This window comes from Heterocephalus glaber, unplaced genomic scaffold, assembly GCF_053883595.1.
Source record: "Heterocephalus glaber isolate CG9 unplaced genomic scaffold, H.glaber_assembly_v1.0 deba00001472, whole genome shotgun sequence".
Taxonomy (NCBI): Eukaryota; Metazoa; Chordata; class Mammalia; order Rodentia; family Bathyergidae; genus Heterocephalus; species Heterocephalus glaber.
This window is the reverse complement of record NW_028258315.1, coordinates 37,789,963-37,808,126: the sequence shown is the minus strand read 5'-3', so window position 1 is coordinate 37,808,126 and position 18,164 is coordinate 37,789,963. Positions and strand designations below refer to the sequence as shown.

The 18,164-nt window shown below is 35.0% G+C and overlaps 1 protein-coding gene and 1 non-coding gene across 5 annotated transcripts in view; both read right to left on the bottom strand.

The window, feature by feature from the left end:
* Positions 1-18,164, bottom strand: part of Upf2 (UPF2 regulator of nonsense mediated mRNA decay) — a 107,273-nt gene that overhangs the window by 51,488 nt on the left and 37,621 nt on the right. The gene's annotated exons all lie outside the window — the stretch shown is intronic.
* On the bottom strand, positions 2,368-2,471 carry LOC147826322 (U6 spliceosomal RNA). Its single transcript, XR_015439673.1, has one exon. It is a non-coding gene; the product is annotated as a U6 spliceosomal RNA (small nuclear RNA).

The window sequence follows — 18,164 nt, the reverse complement described above, 5'->3', positions numbered from 1 at the left end:
AAAAGTTATATGCGATATGTGTAAAAGGAATGACATACCAGAAATAATTCATTTTAAAATTTAAACTATCAGATATATTCACACATTAAATGACTATAAAAACTAATAATTATTCAGACATGCCTATTTATTGCCATCACAAAGTGTCTGAAAATCAAATAAACTTCTCAAAAGTTTACTAATAATCTGACATTTTCCATTCAGTGCATTTGTCATCTGTAATCTATCTATGTAATTTTGATAAAATATGAATTAAGCAAAGAAAGTGGTAAGTTTTGACATGGCTTAAGTTTTTAATCACATAATTGCCGAGTAACTATTTACAAACCTAAAAATTAACTAGAGCAAAATATAGTCCTTTCAAATCATTTTCTTCATTTACTCAGGGTAAGTTATTTGGAAATCTCAATACCTAAAGTAAGAGGGCAAGCAATAAACAAAATATATTTGAGCAGTTCAAACACTATCACAAGACCTACACATTAACATATATTTTACTAATCACAGAACTACTCAGATCTTCATGTGTCTTACTTAAGATAATTAATGGCAATATGTGGCATACATGCTTCCACCCCTTCCACTGTCAAGAGTATTTCTGCCCATCAAACTGGATGCAGCTATAGAATCTTGCTTTAACACAACATTCCAGGCAGCCATATTAATCAGAATCAATACACAAGCCAAAATGTTTTTTTCATTCCTGCCAGACATTATTTTACAAAACTTGATTAGTCAATGGCTCAAGAGTAGATCAGAGGCTGAAGATAAGAAGCGGCAAAACCTAACAAAGCAGCAACACTAATGGCAGGTGACAGAGAATAAGGAAGTTAAAAATTATACACACAAGAGCTGAAACTATAATAGCTTGAGGCCATTTATAACAGAAACAATCCCTTTAAGTATATGAAAATAGTTTATTATGAAAAACAAAGGACTATATATCATGAAAGGCTTAGAATTAAATCTTGGAAGCTCCCAGTATGAACAAATTGGTTCTGAGATCGAAGAGGCATGGTTAAGGAAGAAGGGAGATACACTTGAAAGGCTGGGTTAAGGAAAGGAATCTGATTAGATTCATGCCTTACTAATGTGCTAGGCATCTTACATATATTATTTCAACCATATATGAGATAGATATTAAAATCACCATTTCAGAAATAAGGGGACAGAAGCCAAAGTAAAGAATATGGTAACTATATAGTAGCACCTTAATAAATTTTAAATATATCCTGTATTAAAGTGAAAACTATGATACATTATCTAAAGATTCACAAATGTTTTGAATCAGAACATTTATTGTTAAACTTTAAATGTTTATTTAAAATATTTAAAGAGTTTTATCTATTGAAGGTTAAGCTTCTGTCACATGGAAACTGCATACAATGTGGGTCATTTACTTTCTGATATTAGAAAAAAGGATAATTTTATAATGTACTCTTAAAAATATGTAATTTATTGATGTTACTAGTGTTTAAAAAGGCTGGAGCAAATAAATATTTTATTTTCTTGCATAACTGATGAATTTATACTAATAGCATATTTATAAATTTGTGTTAATGTGTTAGGCTCATTTGTTTTCCACACCTATTTTAACAACAAAAAAGTATTCTATTGCCACACCACGGCTCAGTGACACAAGGGCTGAAGTCCTAGGATAACAAAGAGCTAGGAGCTAGTAGGGCCAGCAAACAGTAGTACTGCTGTGACCTCATGGGCTCATCCAATACCTCTTTTCCTGTTCTCTTCCCTTACACATACTGCCCCTCATCAATCTTTTCATTCAGAATCCCAGCAAGATCTTTCCCTTAGGCTGGAATATGCTTCCCCAAACATCTATACTGTTTAGTCTTTCACCAAGCACAACTCAGTTCAATGAGACCCATTCTGAATATTCCATAGCATCTGCAAATACACTCCATCCTATAATCTCCCCATCACTTTATCCTGTACTACTTTTTAAAATAGGATTATAACATAGTATATAATTTACTTATTTGTTATGTTTACTTACATATCATCCCTCCCCACTAGAAGATAAGTTGCACAGAAACAGTTTACTAGTACTCAAAATACTATCTGTAACAAAGTAGGTGTACCATACATACATTGTCATAAAACTACTGAATGTCTCTGAAATATCACTTTTTTCCCATTTAACAAGTATTTAATGAAATTTATTATATGCATAGAGTTGTGCTCTGTAAATCATTATTAGAACTCAGCTCAGCATCCAATTAAATTGCTCACAGTTTAGTTGAGGATATAGAAATATAAATCAATAGTATAATGGTGAAAAATATTTCAGAGTATAAAGTATTTCTGGATTTCAGAAGAAGGGCCCTTCCCATTCTATTATATACATTCAAAAATATGAAACACTTCAGGAATGTGTGTCATTCTTGCACAGATATCATGCGAATATTGCCTATATAATTGCAATTTAGTATTTGTGCTACTAAAACAATCACTAGCATCTCACTTTTAACCACAATGTTAGCATTTAGTCTAAGATATCCTGCCCCATATTAAGGGAGTCTCATACCATTTTTATAATAATATTAAATGCTATCAAATTTTATTTTATCAAACAAAAGTTTTTAATTAAATATCCTAAGCAATTAACAGGATATTCATCATTTCTTATTTTCTCAATTGACATTACATATATTAATCAATTTCCTATGTTATGGTAGCCTTCCATCCCTAAGGTCAATCTTCTTTGATCATGCTGGACTTTTAATATACTATTAAATCTGATTTGCTAATGTTTACCTATAACTTTTTTTCTTTTTTTCCCATGTTTTAATATTTAATAGAAAGTATGTACAATAAGTTTTTGCTGTATTTTACATAAGATAGCTACTGCAGATATTTCCATAGATTAGAAGGAAGATAAGATGGTTAAGGAGGGCCCAGTCCTGTGGGACATTTTCTCAGAGCATGAAAGAGTTCAGTTGGGGGAAAGGGTTCAGACTGCCAGAGTAAGTGGATGTTAAAAAAGCCAAAATGCAGGCCTTTGGATAGATAACCAGATGCTGGGACCACCAATATTAGAAGGGCGCCATTCTTAAACCCCATCTAGTCATCTATGTGGATTCTTGCCTGTGACTTAGGAAATACCATTCCAAAGATGTCTTTCCCATTAGGCAAAGTCTCAAGCATTCATTCAATCCTGGACATAGGGATGACCTATAATTTTTGTATCAAGATAAAAATTAGATTAGTCAGCACTTTTAATATTTTTGTTTCTTTTTGTTAGATTTTGCTTAGTTTTTCTTCTGAAATGTCAAGTTTTCTAGGCTCTGGAACTAGTGATATAGCAGAGAAATTATTTGTTCCACAAAAGAAGAGAAGTCAATAAAGTTAAGGAGTCTTAGTCTGAAATGAAATTAACTGGTAACTTTTGTATTTTCTTCCATGATCATTGGTCTGGGGGGCGGGCATTTTGTCTTGAATCAATTCTGGAAATGTAACTTTTTCAAAGTATGTGTTTCACTGAGATTTTTTTCTAGTGATTTTAAAAGTAGTTCCAATATATCACCTAGAAACTAAAAATTTTTGGCATATTAAGTCTTAAATTTTTAAATTTTCTTTTTCTTCATAATAAATTTTCTAGGTGCTTCTCTATTTGGATTTTTATAAGAACCAGCCCTAGAATTTCTAAAACTATGTTTCATTTTGGTTGTCTTTTTCCATGCATTGGTTTTTTTTTTTTTGGTAGCGGGGATTGAACTCGGGTCCTTGCGTATGCATTGGTTTTTTATCACAATGCTTGACATCAAAAATTCTTAAAGTATATCCTTTCCTTTTCTAGGCCTTGGTCTGTCACTTATACTCTCCTTCATTTTCTTTATCTTCCAGTTATTCCCAATTTACTCTGAGTCTTTTTCCTACCCCAAAAAGAAGGCAGTAATAGCTATCTATTTTAAAGCAAAATAGTTTACCTTATCTGTTCAGGTGTAGATTGGCAAACTAATCTCACAGGTGTTTTCAGCTTAAATAGTCACTTAAAAAATGATTTAAAAAGTGGTTTGTCCTAGTTTTTGTTTATTTTGGAAATGGTCACGTGGAGGCAAACTGAAATGCTTTTTCTCAGTATACCCTATCTCTATAAAATGAATAGTTGATACTAAGTTTCACCCTGCCCTAGGTACATCTTCAAGTTCTGTGAGTCTTCATTCATTACTTCACAAAATAAAATCCCTTATACTACAGATAAAGTAATAAACTATATACTTATTCAATGCTACCCAGGGCTTAAGAATACTTTCAGTTTTAGCTAGGTGAGACAGTGTACACCTGCAAACACAGCTTACTTGGGAGGCTAAGGAAGGAGGATTGCAAGTTTGAGGCCAACTTACGCAAGTTAACAAGACCTTGTCTCAAAATAACACAATAAAACATGAAATGAAATGAAGTGGAATGACTGGAGATGTAGCTCAGTGGTAGAGCACTTGGCTAATACATGTAAGGTTCTAGGTTTAATCCTCGTTACTGCCAAACTAAAACAAACAAAAAATTGTCTTTTTTTTCCTTCCAAAAATGTAAACGTCAATGGGATTAGAATGCAAAAAGTCATATTAGTCAAAATAAGGTTTATGAAAATACAAAATAAAATCATAAGGAGTAAAACTTCTCCATTAAAAAGCTGGACAGGATGGGGCTTTAGCTCAGTGGCACTGCACCTGCCTTGCAAGTGCAAGGTCCTGAGTTCGATCCCTGGTTGGGGGGTGGGGGAGAACACTGGTGTATTAGGCTGGGGCTTTAGCTCAGTGGTACCCTGCCTGCCTTGCAAACGTGCAAGATCCTGAGTTTGATCCCCAGTACTGCCAAAAAAAAGAAAAAAGCTGGACAGTTCATCTCATAAGCTAAACAGATATTTCATCTTAATTTTCTGAAAAGAAAATAGAAAATAAACTTAGATCCTTCTTTTGAAAACTGAATTCTAGCTGGGGATTTAGCTCAGTGGTTCCACAGCCTGACTTGAAAGCACAATGTCCCAAGTTCAATCCCTGGTAACAACAACAACAAAAAACCTGAATTCTATAATCTTCTAAGACAGTGATAATTATTTTTACTAACAATTAACAGTGAACTACTTTAAATAGATGGTATTTTTTTCCTTCAATAAAATCTTGTTTGCATTTTCAAGGTCTCTAAATCACATCTTTAAGTATCTTACTACTAGCAGTTAATGATCACCAAGTTAGTAAACATTCAGTCACTAACCACAAGTAACTGAAACAAGAACTCATCCACTTGTAGCTGAGGGGGAAAAAAGAATTCTTAGAAGTACTAATCAATTAGCTTTATAAATATCTAGCTTTCTTATTCTCTTTAAAATTCTAAAGAATTTGACTGTTTAAAGCTATTAACTTTATCTCTGTGCTCAGTAATGCCTGGAAAAAGCCAGCCTGATGGTATTCGCCTGTAATCCCAGCTACTCTGAAAGCTGAAGAAGAAGGATGTTAAGTTTGAGGCTAGCCTGGACAAAGTGAGACCCTATCTCAAAATAAAATAAAGCTGAGAATACAGCTTAGCATTCCCTAGGTTAATTTCCTAGTATCAACCCCCCTCCAAAAAAAGTCTGAAAAAATATGCACGAACTCTGTCACAATTCAATTAATATAAAGGATTTTCTTTATAGAAAATGCTAAAGCAAGTAATTCCAAAATGACAAAATATAATAAAAGACTGGAGTAACTGACTGAAATACACAACCAAATGCCATGTTGGCTTTTTTTTCAGTTTTGTTCCCGATGCAATAGTGCCATCAAGTGGTAAAACACACTAATACATGTTAAAGAAAAACAAAACAAAAAAATCTCAAGAGTTTCAAATTTACAGAGTTTAGGAAATCCAATGAAAATACCACAAAAATGGCAGCTAACATTCTGCAAAGCCTGATCAGGAAAAGTTGTTCAAGGATCAAGTGTAGTACTTCCCATTCAAAGGCCATCTGCTTACATTAATCTAAGGAGATTCTGGATACCCACCTGCCAACACCTGGCTAAATCCATATGGCTTCCAAGTAACTAACAATATGTGGTGCATCTCTAGTTAAAATAAGGGGAAAAAAGCAGCCAGGCACAGAGGTGCACCCCTATAATCCAAGCACTTGGGAGGTTGAGCCAAGAGGATCACTGCAAGTTCAAGGCTAGCCTGAACTACATAGCAAGACCTTGTCTCAAAAATATAAAGCAACAAAAAAGAGAGAGAGAAAGAGAGAGAGATTTTCTTAGGTATAGTACTTTCCCAGATTCTGAGTGACTTTAAAACTCTGGCTTATGGCCCAGGGATTTAGCTCAGTGGTTCCGCCGCCTGCCCTGCAAAGGACCTGAGTTCGATCCCCAGTGCAAAAAAAAAAAAAAAAAAAAATCTGGCTTAGGTGGGAGCTTTCATGGGTGCTGGGAACATATCTTGGTCTGGAAGGAGGACACAGGAATATTGAGATGTAAAATGTTTTATGTGAAATTTCAATTACATGTATGTATATTCCTGTTTTTTACTACCTATAAAATGGTATGCAAATATCTAATTAAGGAGATTCCTAGATTTCATTTCTGTGGAATGCTTCAAATTAATAGATACAATGACAATATTTTTGCATTTTTTCACCACCATTTAATGAAGGAAGAATACACTTGAAAGTTAAAACACTGCTTCAGATAACACCTTTAAGAATTGTAAAGATGGACTACACTAAATTTTAAGTTTTTGGGCTGTAAATTATACTACCAAGTAAGCAAAAAGGTAAATAAAAGAAGATACTTGTAAAGCAGATAAAGCAGATATACCCTGAATGTATAAAGACTTTCAGGGGCCGGAAAAAAGACACATAAAAGTAAAAGAGAAGGGGTAGAAAGGTTAGAATTCATATCTTTCCAGAAATACACATGGCCAAAGAGCATATGAAAAAAATGTTATGTCACTAGCCATTAGGAAAATATAACATCAAAATCACAGAGGTTTTAGTTCAGTCACTACGGTGGCTATAATCTAAAAATGGACAAAAAGAAGTGTGGACAAAGATGTGGAGAAACTAGACCCTCCTACATTGTTGGTTTGGATATAAAACAGAGTAAGCACCATAAAAAATATTCTGGTAGTTTCTCAAAATGTTAGGCATAGTTACTATATGATCTAGTAATTCCACTCCTAGGTGTATATTCAAGAGAAACAAGAACAGTTATCTACACAAAAACCTGTATATTAATAGTCATAAAAGTATTATTTCTAATAGTCAAAAAGTAGAAACAACCAATGTTTATCAACTAAGGGATAAACAAATGTAGTACATCCACACAACAGAATACTGTCATAAAAAGAAATGAGTAAGTACTGATTCTTGCTCTGAAATGGGTAAATCTTGACAATATTATGCTAAGGGAAAGAAGCTGAACATAAAAGGCCACATATTATAATTCTCATTTACATGAAATATCCAGAATAGGCAAATCCACACAGATAGAAAGCAGATTAGTGGTTACTTAGAGCTGGGGTAAGGTGACAGTGAGGGAATGGAATTGATTATTAGTGTATGGTATCTCAGGGATACAAGAGCATTTTAAATTAGATTGTGGTAAAAGTGGTATATATTCAGAACACTGAACTGCATACTTCAAATGGGGAAACTATATCTCAATATACCAATATATTTATATCTCAATAAAGCAGTTCTTAAAAAAAAAAGAATTGTAAAGAACCTTAAAAGTTACCTAGGTCACTAAACTGAAGTATACAAAATACGTTGGAATAGCTGAATTCTTTAAGACAGTCTATATATTGCCAATGGGACCTCATAATCATAGGCCCTGAAAGAAGTATTACGTTATCCATCCTGGTTTTGTTAGTGTATTTTCTGGTCACTCAGGTTAGACAAGGAAGGATTCTTGGCCAAAGAAAAATAATAAACACACTCAGTAGAATTCATGTCCCTTAAGAAAGGATGCGGGGAACAAAATATCGCAGAAAGAGGGAGGAGCATCTTGCTGAAAAAGTCTAGTAGGTATGGGTGGCTAGTGAGGCTGGGTGGGGGCAGGAGGCTGGAAAGCTGTTATGGTTTCTATCTAGATGTCCTCCCAAAGCCAAAGGCAGTCACAGGTGAAACTTTTCAGAGGTGGCTGGATCTACAGTGTGTACTGCTGGGATCAAGGATGTGATGCTGGGATTGGTTCAGGGTGTTATGCTAGGAGTAAGGTTGCGAATGCTACCCACTCTAAGTGTAGCCTTGATATAAGAGACAGAAAGCAGGCTGCTGTGGTTGTTGCTTGTCACTTGCTGCTTGCTGCTCTCTGCCTGCCCTGATTTCCCATGGAATATTTCTCCTCTGTGATGCCTCTCTGCCATGCAACACTGCCTTGGAGCCAGCCAACATAAACTGAAACCTCTACAAACAATGAGCCAAATACATCTTTTCTCTTTTTTGGGGGGCGGGGGGGAGACAAGGTCTCACTATTAGCCCAGGCTGGCCTCCAACTTATGACAATCATCCTGCCTCAGTCTCCTGAGTGCTAGGATTACAGGGATGCCCCACCATGCCCGGCACCCCCTTTAACTCTGAGTGTCAGATATTTTGTCTCAGCAATGAGAAAAGTAACTAAGACAGAAGGTAGTGACAAAAAGTACTTCCTTTCCCCTTCCCTCAGAGGTCCAATTTGCCTCTATATCTAGAGAGCTCAAGGAGTAACTTGCTACCTCCCTAATACCTCTTAATTCAGGAGATTATTTTTTTTAAATTAATTTTGATACTCTTTATATACATAAAGATCACATTCACCATTGGGAACTGGTACCTCTACATAATATATCTTGATCTTTTTTCCTCATTCTCCTCTCCTTCCTTTAACCCTTCTTCCTCTCCTTATGTTTAAAAGCTTTGTTTCCATTTTTTCCCTATTATTTTTTATTTCTTGTCCCTTCCTTCCCTTCCCCCACCCCCTACTTCCCCTTCCCAATTGAACATTTTCTTTCTACTTCCCAATATCTATCATCCATTTTGGTCCTTATTTACCCTTTCAGTTTCTCATACAAGAGAAACAATGCAATAGTTAAACATGTGTGTCCAATTTATTTTGGTCTCAAGGTACATCCATTTACCTAAAAATGTCTCAAGTTTATTTTTCTTTACGGCAGTGTTGTACTTCATTGTATATAAAAACCATATTCTCTTTATCCATTCATCTGCTAATGGGCATCTGGGCTGTTTCCAAGACTTAGCTGTTACAAATAGTACTGCTATAAACATGGGTGTGCATTATCACTGCGGTATGTGCCTTTATCTCTTTCAGGAAGATACCAAGAAGAGAAATACCTGGGTCAAATGGAATCTCTAGTTTTAGATTTTTGAGAAATCTCCACACTGATTTCCATATTGGTTGTACCAATTCACACTCCCAACAGTTTTCTCCATTGCCTCACCAGCATTTGTTATTAGTTGATTTCTAAATGAGAGTCATTCTTTCTAGAGATGGAATCTCAGTGTTGTTTCAATTTGCATCTGTCAAATGACCAGTGATGTTCAACATTTTTTCATGTATTTTTTTGCTGTTTGTACTTCTGCATCTGAGAAGTATCTATTTATTTCAGATGCTCAGGAGATTATTTCAGCCAGCTTATTCTAAACCTAACCCTGTTTTGTTTTCCTTATCACATCCCTTGAGTATATCAGTCATTTCTTTTATTCCAAGGATAGAGAAAGGTTTGTGAGCAAACCTTATGGGAGCAGAGAGAATGAGAAATAACGACAGGAGGAGTATTGGCACTTGCTTACTTTCTTTCTATTCCATCATCCCTAGGGACGAAGCCATTTTCCTCAGGGTAGGCTAAAAGGACAAAAGGTAAACTTCAAAATTACAGGCTTTTCTGATGAATAACAAATATATAAACCTAACCAGGAACACAAACTCGGTTTGACACTCTCCATAATACTGCACCTTATAGAGCTGTAAACTGAGACAAGTCATACACTAAGGAATTTTAAAAAGACTGAAACAATTTCATTTGAACACTGAAAAGACTTACAGAGTACTATTAACATTAGAAACGTAAAAAATTAGAAAGTACTCCTATACCAATTCGAGATTTTTTACACAATTGAAATTTTATCTAAAATACAGAAATGCCATTACAGAATAAGTCAAAGGTACAAAAATAAATTGCATCTTTCAACAGACTATCCTCTACCTGACAAATCAAAATTTTTTGCTGTTTCCAATAAGATGAATTACTATAGAAGTAAAAGTATAATGACTAAAAAGAAATCTCTATGAGTATTTCCATAGGAGAGGCCATGGTGCTAACCCAACGCTCCCATGTCGTTTTTTCAAAAGTTGTTATCCTAGCCAAAGGCTAAGAGGTGTCACTTCCTGTCCACAGTATTTAAGGCTAGACTGAGTTCACTCGCTTTACTCCATGAGATCCTGGAAACTGGCAGTGAGATGAAAGCAGTCTAGATCATTGAGTAAACCCTGGAAAAGGCACTACTCCAGAGAGTCCACCAGACTCAGAGGATTTTGACTGAGAGGCCGCTTAAGATTTCATAGGGTATTTGTTATGTCAGCAAAGCTTAGGTAATCCTGGCTTATACATTTTCTCAGAAAAATTAACAGTCCACACTGAAAAGGCTAAAAATAGTTTTACTGGCTCAAGAAAATTAGAGTATTAATGTAAAGAAAATGAACTTTGAAAAAATGTATGTGAACAATTTTTATCGTTGCATTTCTAAGATAAACTATATTACCTATATGGGGTGACATAATGATATTAAAAGCTTGGGGAAAAGTGGCCTCATTAACCAAGTATGTGAATGTTGGCAAACAGACAAAGAGCAAATATTTTTTAAATGTTAATTCCCAGTTTTAAAATGGTAGTTAAAGACAACTATTTCCTCCATCCCACCTAGAGAGCATATAAAAGCAAGAAGGTAGGGATAAAGAAGTCTGAAATTTTCAATTTCAGAGAAACTGAGAGATGCATAATCTATGTCAAATCAGTCCAGACTAGGAGCAAGATAAATTACAGTAGAAGTCACAAGTGAAAACTGAGTGCAAAGCCACCTCAAACAGGGTAGATCTTCAACAATTCCGCTAGCATGCTTCTTTAAATGATAAACTAGACATCTGTCACTCACAATAAAAGCTTGGGAGCTGGAAAGGTAGGGGAAAGATTGAAGATAAGCCACAACAGGAAATTCAGTAGGAGTGCAGAATAGGAAAGCAGACTCCAAAGCAACAGAAACAATGACAAAATATACCCTTACAAAAGTGTATAATTAATATGACATTTATTAATAGGGAAATTTCATTACATGGAATAAAAAGGATGAGTACAGTGTATAAAGGTACTGCCTAATTTTTTAAAATTAAAAACACTGAAAGAATTCCTCAATCAGTGGTACCGCACCTGCCTCACAAGGGCAAGGTCCTGGGTTCAATCCCCAGTAACAAAAAAACCCCAAAACAAAAACAAACAAAAAAAGAATTCCTCAAAATCTATCAAAGTTTACCAGGAAAAGACTGTTATGAAATATATGAAAATTCTAGGCACGGGCTGGGTATTTAGCTCAGTGGTTTTGCCGCCTGCTGCTCAAGCGCCAAGGACTCGAGTTCGATCCCCCGTACCAAAAAAAAAAAATTCTAGGCAAACAGTTTGCCATGATTTCTTTTCGTTGTCTCTTTTTTTGGTACCGGGGATCGAACTCGGGACCTTGTGCTTGTGAGGCAGGTGCCGGAAGCACTGAGCTAAATCCCCAGCCTCACCATGATTTCTTTTAAAACTAAATGAATTGAAGGAAGAAATGAGGAAAAAGCATTAGGGGGAACAGACTGTGTGCAACTCCAGTGACAAAAAAAGGAAACTAAAACCACAAACAGTATTTACACACATATTTAAGAATGACATCAAGAAAACAACCTCAAAATTTTCAATATTGAAACTCAGAAAGGGCACTGAGAACTAGGATCTAGAATGATCAATGGCATAGAATATTTATTCTAGGAAAGTTAATGGATTATGAACCAAGAACTATTTGGGCAACCACATTAATAATCAAGGCAATTTTTAGGGTGCAAACAAACCAACAACAACAAAAAGGCCAGCCTCAGATTTCTGCATAGCAATACCAAATGCCAAATGATGATCAGGTAATTTCTACAAGATATTTAGGGTTAAAAAAAAAAAAGTATGAACCACAGATCCTATAACCAGCCAGTCATTCAGTAAAAGGGCCACTAGATACAGCATTCTGAAAACAGAACTCAAAGAATATTTTTTCCCAAGAACCCTCCTTGAGAAAACTGAGATGATGATTTTAAGCAAAACAATAAATACCTGGAAAAACCATCACAAGAGGATTGGCAGGGAGTGCTGAGTATTTTAAACTTTAGAACTAAGATAAAAACAGGGTCTAGAGCTGTAGTTCAGTGTGGCAGAATGTGTTTAGCATGATGGAAGGCCTGGGCTCCATCACAAGCACATGCTCCTGCACGCACATGTGCATAGACACTCACATGGGCAGTCACAGAGATGAAAACATGACTGGAACTGAGAGCGACAAATCTGAATATAAATATGTTATTCTTTATTAGGGTATGTTATCAATGTAGAAATAAAATAGTGAGGGAGAATGAAAAAGATCATAGTCAAAGAAGTTTGCAGCTTGCTTGCTTTTCATCCTGGAAGTTAAATATCACATAAAGCTGACAAATCAAATAATGCAAAAATAATCACATTTAATAGTATAAAAGGAAAACAAAAAGCAAGATAATATAATTAACTAATAGCAGATGGTGAGGACAGGGAGAAGAACAAAACATAAGCTAATTTTATCCCTGTCCATGGCAGAAAACAAGAGAATGTCTACAATGGTCCCTAAGCAAAGCTACAATCATAAAGATAAATGCTAAAACAAAATTACAAATCTTAAAATCAGAAAGTAAACATATTCATACACACACTAAAAGCAAAATTACAGAAGTCGGGGATGCAACTCAGTGGTAGTGTTTACCTAGTATTCACAAGGCTCTTGGTTAGATCCCCACTACTGAAAAAATGAAAACATCATAGTATAAACCTAAAAAAAAAAAAAACAAGCAGAAAAATGCAATAATGCAACTGAACTTAGGCCTATATAGCTTACTTTTTAAAGAAACATTTTCAAAATGATTCTCCAAGTAAAATTTGATTCTGTAATACACAAAAGAAACTCAAGTAAAGCGATTCTGAAAAGCTGAATATAAAAGAAAAGGCCTTTGCCTTTTGTATACCAGACAAAATGAAAACAAAAAGAAAGGAGAATTCAAAATTGTAACACCAGATAATGTGGAATCTGGTTCTCATTTAATGAGAACCAAAGTACTTTATAATGAGAACAAAAGTAGACTTTATAATGATAAAAGGTGCAATTTAAAATGAAGATGCAAACTTTATAAAACACTAAGCACTATGACAGTAACATCCTGATAGCTGAATTCATTGCAGTGACAACTAGAAATGAAATACATCTGTGGGAGTCTTTAATTCACCTCTTTTGGCCCATGACCCCTAGGCAAGTAGATAAAAAAGGTTAAAAATGGGAGATCTTAATAAAACAGCTATTTAAGAGCTGTGGGTAGAGTTCAGTTTGTAGAGTACTTGCCTAGAATGTGTGAGGCTGCAGTTTCAATCTCCAGCATGCACGTACACACAAACAAACAGACACACACAAAAAACAGTTATTTAATAATATAAATTTGATCAACACATTCAACTCTGCATCCTAAAAACAAAAATGTGCCTTTCTAAATGCCTATGGAGGGAAAGACCCAACCCAAAAAGAAAACTACAGGCCAATCTCCCTAATGAACGTTGATGCAAAAATCCTCAACAAGATAGTGGCACACAGAATATAGAGGGTCATCAAGAAGATCACACACCCTGACCAAGTCAGATTTATCCCAGGGATGCAAGGATGGTTCAACATACATAAACCAATAAATGTAATACCCTATATTAACAGAGACAAGGACAAAACCATATGATCATCTCAATAGATGCAGAGAAAGCATGTGACAAAATCCAACACCGATTCATGGTAAAAACCCTACAGAAAATTGGAATAGAAGGTCTTTATCTCAATGAGAAATGTAATTGTGTTGTATACCTACAATGTACCAATAAAAGAATTTAATACAAAAAAAAAAAGATTGACCCCAGGGCCTTTGCACTAAATTATATCCCCTGTTCTTTTTAATTTTTTTGTTTGGGGACAAGGTCTTGCTGAGTTACCCAGGTGGGGCTCAAGTTTGTCATCCATTTGCCTCACCCTTCCAGAGTACTGGGAGACAGGTGTGTGCCACCACACCTTTTTAAAATTTCGGTTTTAAAATTTTGTTTTAAATTTGAACGTTTTGGGGTAAAGCCATGCCTTCATAACTATTATTGTTTTTATCTATTTCATTCACCTCACTCATTTACATTTTCTGTTTGTTCTTGTAGCCATTTTTTAATTTGCCACCTTTTCTGATATTTAGCATGGTATTCAATGCTCTGAATATTGTCTGCATTCCATTTTCCCAATTTTATTTCCTATTACTCCCCCATAGGAAATCTTTATCCATTTTCTTATCCTACTTCTCCTTTTCTTTCCTCTGACCCTTTTCTAAATACTTTGAAAATAAACTATTCTTATATTTATGAAAAAAAAAAAGAAGGTATTTATCTCAACCTGATCAAGGCTATCTATGAAAAACCAACAGCCAACATCATACTAAATGGTCAAAAACTGAAAACTTTCACACTAAAATCAGGAACAAGACAAGGATGCCCACTATCACCACTCCTGTTCAATGTAGTTCTGGAAAAATCAGCCACAGCAATTAGAAAAGGGAAAGAAATAAAAGGAATAAAGATAGGAAAGGAAGAACATAAACTGTCATTATTTGCTGATGATATGATACTTTACATAGAAGACCCAAAAAATTCCCCCAAAAGACTTCTAGACTTAATTAACAGATTCAGTAGAGTAGCTGGATACAAGGTCAACACTCAAAAAAACAATAGCAAAAAAAAAAAAAAATAGCCTTCTTGTACACAAATAACAGACTCACTGAGAGAGAAATTAGGGAAACAATTCCTTTTACAACAGCATCCAAAAAAATGAAATATCTAGGAATCAGTCTAACGAAGGAAGCAAATGACCTCTACACTGAAAAAAGAGATCGAAGAGGATATAGGAAAATGGAAAAACATCCCTTGCTCCTGGGTAGGAAGAACCAATATAGTGAAAATGGCCATACTTCCAAAACTACTATATAGATTCAATGCAATGCCGATTGAAATTCCAACAATATACTTCATAAAACTAGAGAAAGCAATCTAAAAATTCATTTGGAACCAGAAGAGACCCAGAATAGCAAAAGCAATTCTAAGCAACAGACATGGCAAGGGGTATCACAATCCCCAACTTGAAACTATACTACAAAGCTACTGTGATTAAAAACAGCATGGTACGGGCAAAGAAACAGACCCGAGGATCAGTGGAATAGATTAGAAGATGCAGAAACAACTCCAGACATACTCAGTCATGTCATCTTTGACAAAGGAGCCAACCACCCTCATTGGAGGAAACACAGCCTATTTAATACATGGCGTTGCAAAAACTGGATTTCAACCTGCCAAAGATTAAAACTAGACCCATACCTATCACCATGCACTAAACTAAAATCAAAGTAGATTAAAGATCTAAATATTAAAACAGAAACACTAAACTTGCTGGAAGATAAAACAGGTAGAACTCATGAAGACATTGGCATAGGAAAAGACTTTATGAACAAAATCCCAGTAGCACGGGAACTAGCACAAACAATCAACAACTGGGATCTCATCTTATAAAAAGCTTCTGCACTGCAAGAGAAACCACCAACAGAGCTAAGAGACAACCTACAATGTGGGAAAAAAATCTTAGCAGCTGTACCTCAGACAAAGGACTACTATCTAGAATATATAAAGAATTGAAAAAAGTCAGACCCCCCCCAAATTCAAAGACCCAATTCAAAAATGGGCATCCGAAATGAACAGACATTTCTCACACAAAGAAGTAAAAGCAGCAAATAAACATGAAAAAATGTTCGACATCACTAGTCATTTGAGAGATGCAGATGACAACACTGAGATTCCACCTCACCCCAGAAAGAGTGGCTGCTACCAAGAAATCAACCAATAACAAATGCTGGCGGGGGTGTGAAGAGAAAGGAACCCTTCTCCATTGTTGGTGGGAGTGCAGACTGGTGCAACCACTGTGGAAATCCGTATGGAGATACCTCAAAGAACTAGAGCTAGAGGTCCCATTTGACCCAGCTATTCCCCTGCTGGATACCTTCCTAAAAGAATTAAAAGACTCATACCACAGTGATATATGTATACCCATGTCTATAGCGGCACAGTTCATAATAGCTATAGCTTGGAAACAGCCCAAGTGCCCATCAACTGGAAAACGGATAAAGATGTGGTTTTGTTATAAAATGGAGTACTACTCAGGCATAAAGAACGAGAAACTAGAGATATTTATAGCTAAATGGATGCATGCTGAGGCCATATTCTTAAGTGAAATAAATAGGACATATGTGTAAACACCAAATAGTTTCTCCAGTGTGAGAAACTGAAAGTGTAAATAAGGATTAAAATGAGTAAATGATAATTTGAAATAGGAAGAAAAGGTTCAAAGGGGTAAGGGAAGTGGGAGGGGAAGGGGAAAAAAAAGAAGGGAAAGTAATTCTGAAAAAAAAATGGAAACAAAGTCTATGTAAATAGGGAAGGGTGGAGGGGTGAAGCGCGCACAGGTAATGGGGAAAAAATAAGAACCAAGATACATCATATACAGGTACAAGCACCCAATGATAAATGTAAATGTATTGTATACCTAAAATGTACCAATAAAAGAATTTAAGCAAAAAAATAAAAATAAAAAAGTAAATGCCTGTGGAATGTTCATGAATACTGACCATAGAATTGGCCACAAAGGAAATTGCAAAAAATTTTCCAAACATAAAAACAGTATTCTCCAATCTCAATTAAATACTATAACTGTTAACACAATCACAAAAAGAAACAGCTTCACTACCTGAAAATTTCAAAATTCTAGAAACTCCTTAGGTCACATGGGATATAAAGCTGAAACAGTAGAATTTCTAGAAAACAAAAAATCATATGTCAGAACTGACAGACATGGCTAAAACCATGTTCAAAGGACAAGACATAGATGGAATACCAGAAAAGGAACAAAATAAATGAAAGAAACTAAAATGAATAAATTAATAAAAAGAAAAAATATTGAATGAGAAAGTATTAAGAATCAAATAGAATAATAAATCTAAAAGATGGCTTTTTTGGTAGAAAGAAGCTAAAATAAATCATTAGCTAACAAAAGATAAGAATAGGGAAGTACAAATATTGGATTGTTTATAATGGCAGTAATGGCAAAAGACTGGAAAGTCTGAAATGGGTAAGCATAATAGTGAAAAGAATCACCGTAGCTTAAAAAGAAAGAACAAGGGAAGCCTTTATGTATGTATAGATAAAGAGATGTATATAATAATTTGTCCTTTGTGTAAAAAATAGGAAGTAAGGATCTATAATTATATTTTCTTGTACATATGAAAGAACTTGGGAGGATATGTAAGAATCAAGACAGTGGTTTCCAATTGGGAAGAGTGAGAACTTGGTGGATGGGGAGAGGATAAGAAGGATATTTTTCACCGCATAATGTGTATTTCTGGGTTTTGAGCTATGTACATGTATTACTCATTTTTAAAAATTGCACATAACCAACATTAATTCATCAAATATTTTTAAGATGTACTATGCTTAAAGGTACATCTTGGTGTTAAAGATGGAAAAAATTAAAATATCTAGTCTACTTTCCTAAAGAGCTGATGGTTTTTAGAGTCTAGTAGTAAATACAGGCAGCAAAGCAACAACTGGAAAATGATATGCCTATTTCTTTATCTGAAGATGCTGGAAGAGCCATAAAAAGCACCAATATTTACATAAGGCTTAAAAAGTGACTTACAGATTTCCCATGGAAAAATAAAGGACATACCAGATAAGGTAGAAAGCAATGGTGAAAGCACGAAGGTGAAGAGAGCAAATGATATTTTAAAAAATCATTATACATTAGGATTTTG